The sequence below is a fragment of the Cygnus olor genome, chromosome 1 (assembly GCF_009769625.2).
Source record: "Cygnus olor isolate bCygOlo1 chromosome 1, bCygOlo1.pri.v2, whole genome shotgun sequence".
NCBI classification, from domain to species: Eukaryota; Metazoa; Chordata; class Aves; order Anseriformes; family Anatidae; genus Cygnus; species Cygnus olor.
This window is the reverse complement of record NC_049169.1, coordinates 19,606,542-19,612,541: the sequence shown is the minus strand read 5'-3', so window position 1 is coordinate 19,612,541 and position 6,000 is coordinate 19,606,542.

Below are 6,000 nucleotides of genomic sequence, written 5' to 3'. Positions count from 1 at the left end.
GGTAGAAATCATTCCCGACACATCTTGGGTAGGGTAGATCGAATTTCAATTTATTTGAGCAATTCAGCAAGCAGCGATAAGTAAAACAGCGCTGGGCGGCCGGGGAGTCTCCTGCTCCGCAAAAGGCGCACACCTAAGCCCGCCAGAGTCTCGATTTATAGCCCGGGTTTTTTTATTTATAGTTTATTTATAGTTCCGGGTTTAGTAGCACATCCTGGTGTCTTCTACGACTGCGCGGCCTGTTGCTAGGGGGTCTTCATCAGTCCTCTGGTGGTCGTGGGGATGAAGATAGTCGTCTTCCTCTGCGTTGGGGTCATGACTTTGCTGCAGTGTGTTTGTTCCCATGCAAGGAGGAATGCCATTTTGCCCTTATTTGGAGCTGGTTTCTATTGCAGTTGTTAACATAACAGGAAGTTCCCATACTTGTTTTTTTCCTTCAACAGGATATTGGGGGTATAAGCAGTCAACTGTTGAAACCCCCCATCAGCAACATTTAATGAACAAACAAAGCTTTACCCATTACATCCCTGTCCTTATCTCAGTCCTTGAGCCCTTTCCATTGTATTTTCTCCCCCCTTTCCTTTGAGGAGAGGGAGTGAGAGAGTGGCTATGGTGGAGTTTAGCTGATCAGCAGAGTAAAACCACTACAATCTACAACTTCTATTTTCAAAATATATTCATTATGATACATATATATATATATGTTTTTTAGGGCAATATATTTAACAATTTCTTTATAGTGTTTCATATGGAGAGCACTTGCATTCATGCACACATTTATTTTTAAATGTATTCTTATATATACTTACATTATTCTGGGGAAAAACAGAACTTATGATTTTCTTCACAATTTATGATATTTTTCTTTCTCCAAATAAAAATCAGTTCTTGTGCCACTAAACAGTCTCTGAAGTTGCAATACCTTTATTGCAGGAAATGGGATCACATAGAAAGTAGTCACATGAGTGGGCAGAGATAGCTGAAACTAGAATAAAAATAAATTTCTGGAAAAAGGAGGAAAAGAACCATCACATCTTCAATTTCCTGGGTCATTTTCCAACTGCAATATTAGAAAGGTGGTAGCATTCATAGTACAGATTTTTGTTGGTGCTGGACTATTCATTTATAAAATAATATTCACAGTTTTGATGATTTGGTTGTTATAATGTGTTTTAAAATTTAGAAGACAAAACATAAATAAAATACAAGACATGTTATGATGCAGAGTCCTAAACTTTCACGCTATATGTAATTTAACTATTTTTTCTCTTCCCATAAAATATTACAAAATGGATTAGGAAACCATTTGTTCTTTCTTATACTTTCTATGATTTATCTTTAAGTACTTTCAGTTTGTGACTTTGCCAAGGCTTCCACATTGGCAGCATAAATGATGCTTTCTTACTAAAACTACCTAAATACCAGAGGGCACTGTGACAGGAGAGCAATTACTAAATTATTCCAGTATTGTCCTTTATGAAAATAGCTGGGGAATGAGATGAACCTTGTTAGAGAAGTAGTACGAGAATTAGTACTACCAAAGTGCTTCATTTTGTAATTTAATGTGTTATAAACACGGGGGAGAGGGAATTTTCACACATTTTAAAATTCTTTCATCTATATTACATCTTTTATATACACTTTCCCTTACATGTTTACATTTTCCAATGTACTGAAGTATTTGCCTCAGCTTGACATTTAATCTTATTGTTTCATTAAACTTGTAAAATTAGTTCTTAAATTCATGGGGAAAAAAAAAAGAGTGAAGCTTTTCATATTTCTTTCTGTTAATTAAAAAAAATGTTAAGAGGTTCTAGAAAGTGAAGACAATATTTATGATGTTCGACTTGTAAAACATATTTGCTGTCTGTGTCATAAGCGTAAGACAACAGACTTTTAAAGAAATGGACGTGTGCCCTTGTCACAAAGAAGGCTAATGGTATCCTGGTCTGCATTAGGCAAGTTATTGCCAGCAGGTCAAAGTAGGTGATCCTCGCCCTCTACGCAGCACTAGTGAGGCTACACCTGGGGTACTATGTCCAGTTCTGGGCTCCCCAGTACAAGACAGTCATGGATCTACTGGAGAGAGTCCAATGAAGGGCCATGAAGATGATGTAGGGATGGGAACATCTGACGTATGTGGAAAGACTGAGGGGAGATCTTATCAATATATACAAATACCTGAAGTGAGGTAAAGAGGGTGGAGCCAGGCTCTCTTTAGTGGTGCCCAGTGACAGGACAAGAAGCAGTGGGCATGAACTGAAAAACAAGAGGTCCTGTTTGAACATCAGGAAGCACTTTACTGTGAGGGTGACTGAGCACTGGCACAGGTTCCCCACAGAGGTTGTGGAGTCTACCTCCTTCAAAACTATGTGGTCATGGTCCTGGGCAACCTGCTCTAGGTGGCTATGCTTGAGCAGGAGTGTTGGAACAGATGACCTTCAGAGGTCCCTTCCAACCACAACCATTCTGTGACTCTCTGATTCTGTAATTCTCTGATATCTGATAAGCTGGAATCAATTCTATCAGTCTCATCCATAATTCTCTCTTGAATGTAAAAATGGAGAGGATACAAAGCCACTGACGTCCCCAACAAACACATTAATACACTAATCCTTTATTAATCAAAATTAAAATTCATGTGGACCTCTTTCTATAAAAGAAGCTATGTAGAATCGCATCAAGGCAAAACCATAAAGCTCAGCTCACATGGCCACACAGTGCTGATTCATTGTTGCCATCTAATATTGGCTGTTCCTTTCTATTTTATTTATATTTTTTTTTCAACCAGTACAGCTCAGATTCAGCCCATTTAAGCTAAACTGAGGAACCTAAATCAGGACCCTAATTATCCTCAGCTTTCTTTATAGTCAATACCAAACACTTTTAATGTTCAATTCAGTTCTAAAATGAGTTAACTGCTCTCCAGAGGCATCTTCTGTCCTTCCCTTTTCTACAGGGAGTGGGAGAAATGTATTCCTATTTAAGACACTTTCTGCAGGTGACTAAGATTAGGTGGGATGTTGTGACAGTGTACTCCCACCCACTCCTCTTCCCCATCTTCAACAAAGCATCTGGCATAAGTAGATAGCCATCACTGGCAGTTGTGATGGACATGTCTGGTCATTATGGCTGTATCTTGGATTTGGGGGAGACAAAAGACAAATAGCCAAGGGCTAGTTTGAACAGTGAGCTCTCCTGAAACAACAGCAGGCTACATACCAGGACCTTGGTCATGGAAACCTCCCAGGATTATGTCTGCAGATTGAGAAGACCCTTATTGCTACAGATAGTCAGTAAGCAGACTAGAAAAGTAACAGCATAATAACATGCTGTAATGGTGCTTTGTGATCACACTTTATAATCTTAGCTAAGTAGTAAAAAGGATTTGCATAATGCATATAATCCTTTAGACATAAAATATTGACTAAGTCTAGGAAGCTACACCCAGGTTCCTTACCTAAGAGTCTTCCTTACCTCCCCAGTTCAAGGAGTTTAGAAACAAGCGGGGCCATTCTGAACCTCATGACTCAATGGGAGGGTTTCCCTGATGTAATGTCACCATACCCAGTCTCTTATGTAGTCTCTATGTAGTATGTAATGTCTTTCATTTAGTGTCTTCGAGTTGTATATAGCTTCTTGTATATAGTATGTAATAAAGTGTATCTTCCAATTGTAATCAGGTGTACCTTGCCATCATCAAATCTTGAAGTTACATAAGCTTTGTTATCAATAAATCATACTGCCGCTTCTTTCACCTGAATGAAGTGCATCTCATTCCTTTTTCCACCCATGACAGATGTACCCGTAAATGTCTCCCACTGTTTCCTCCCTTCCTGACTCTCCAATTTATTTGTTTATTTCAATTTCATCTTGTGCCTTTCCAGTAATTGTTCTGGAGAGTGCTAATGCTATGCGGAACAAAACTGATCCAAAGTGGAAATAATTTTTAGCTTAGTGATACAAAAATCAGATGTACACCCTAGAAAACTTAAAATAGACGAAAATTTTACTCAAAATCACAAACTTCTGTGCCCTGTGGTTAAGATGACTCATTTGAGTTATCTGGGACAGATCTTCCTTACAAATGTATTACAGTGATCTATCTGCATGTGGCAAATAAAGCTTTATGAGAATTTCAAAAGAGAATGGAACTACAGTAATGACCCCAGAGTTGTTAATTCTTTTCAATTGTAGTAGTATAAGTAGATATTGTGTTAGGAAGGTCTCTTTGTGCATATTCTGAAAATAAAATCTAAACTTAATATTTTATTAAGAATGTATATGGGGAAGTTCTTAGTCATACGTGCCTGTATTTTAAGCTGTAATTCTTATGTAAATTTGTTATTTTAAAAATGTTATGAGCCATTGGGTTTCCTTCAAGAATTGTTAAAGATCAATAAGCCTCCTGCGGAGCATGCATTTTATTACTTTTAAAGACATTTGATTTTGTGTATAACTGTTTTGGTTTCAGGTCTTGCATACATGAAGTATATAAAAACTAAAACTAGCCATTTTTTTCTAGTGCCATTTCCCCCCTTTTATGGGAAATGACATAAAATGAAATCAAATGTGTCATTAAGCAATAACATTAAAATGCCATCTACCGCTAGGAGCATATGAATCGTAACTTGTTTTATCATAACTTTGTGCATTTAAACTTTGTCATTGTCTTCATAACTTTGGAAGCTTTCTTTTGTCATAGGTAAAACCATAAATTAAAAATGTCCTATCTTGAATTTTTAATCAGCCTCAGCTGTTCTTATGAACTAGACTTTCTGGAACTTCTTATCTATAAAATAGATTATATTTTTTCAAGAATATGTATACTCTCATTTTTTTTTTTTTAATTATTATTTTTAATTTAGTTTATTCAACAAGAGTTATCCCTGGGAAGTGGTGACGGCACCAAACCTGCTGGAGTTCAAGAAGCATTTGGACAATGCTCTCAGACATATGGCTTGATTTTTGGGTGGTCCTGTGTCAATCCAGCAATTGGACTTGATGATCATTGTGGGTCCCTTCCAACTCAGGATATTCTGTGATTTTAGCCACTTTTAATGCTAGATGGTCAACAGATAGAAGCTAATTCTTTTGAAGAACTTTTTTTGAGGAACTTGAAGACATTTTTTTTTTTTTTGAAAGCAGATAAAAAACACAGATCCTTATCAGAATGGTCCCCCAAATTAATTTATTTACAAGGTAGAACTGAAGATAATTTGCAGATCCAAGTATTTAATTATCAAATATTTATATTTGGACTTTGTACTGGGTCAACAAAGTTATGAATCACTTTCTAATTGACTAACATACCCTAAATGCCACCATTTTCATGTAATCATAGAAGTCTCCCAAAACACATTTGTATGAAACAAGTTTCTGTAAAAATTGCTGTGGACATTCATAAAGTTTCAAACCAAGCGTCATTCACATAGATTTATGTACGTGTTCAAGGGCAGTATATTATAGACTTTTTGTTGAACTTGAAAAGACCACAAGACCAGAAAATCAATAAAGACTGATTAGTAAGAGTGACAGCAATCTAGACAAAGATAATCCTCTGAAATCGTTTTAGGCTTTTGAGATATATGGAAAAGGCTTTGCAAACATCTTCACCTTTTCGGTCTCTCTCCTTTTTTAGAATGTCACTGCATTAATTCATAATTTTAGAACCTGATTTTTTGTAATCAATGATTTAGGTTTCAAATTTATCAATAACAACAGCCAGTTTAAGAACATTTTATGTATTAGGTTTATTATATATATATAAGTACATAGTTCTGCTAAACTCTGCCTTTAAATTGTGCAATTATTTCTTAATTTCCATTTTGAAAACTAAGAAGCTGTGTGTTTCTGATAACAAGGAAAAAGTGTGCATTATCTGAATGTCAGGCATAGGGTTAAAATAAGTGTCAGCTGTAGTTTTGATTGATTTAATTTTATGTATTTTAAAGTTTTTACTTTATGAATCATATACAATAAGAAAGTAAGGACAAGTTA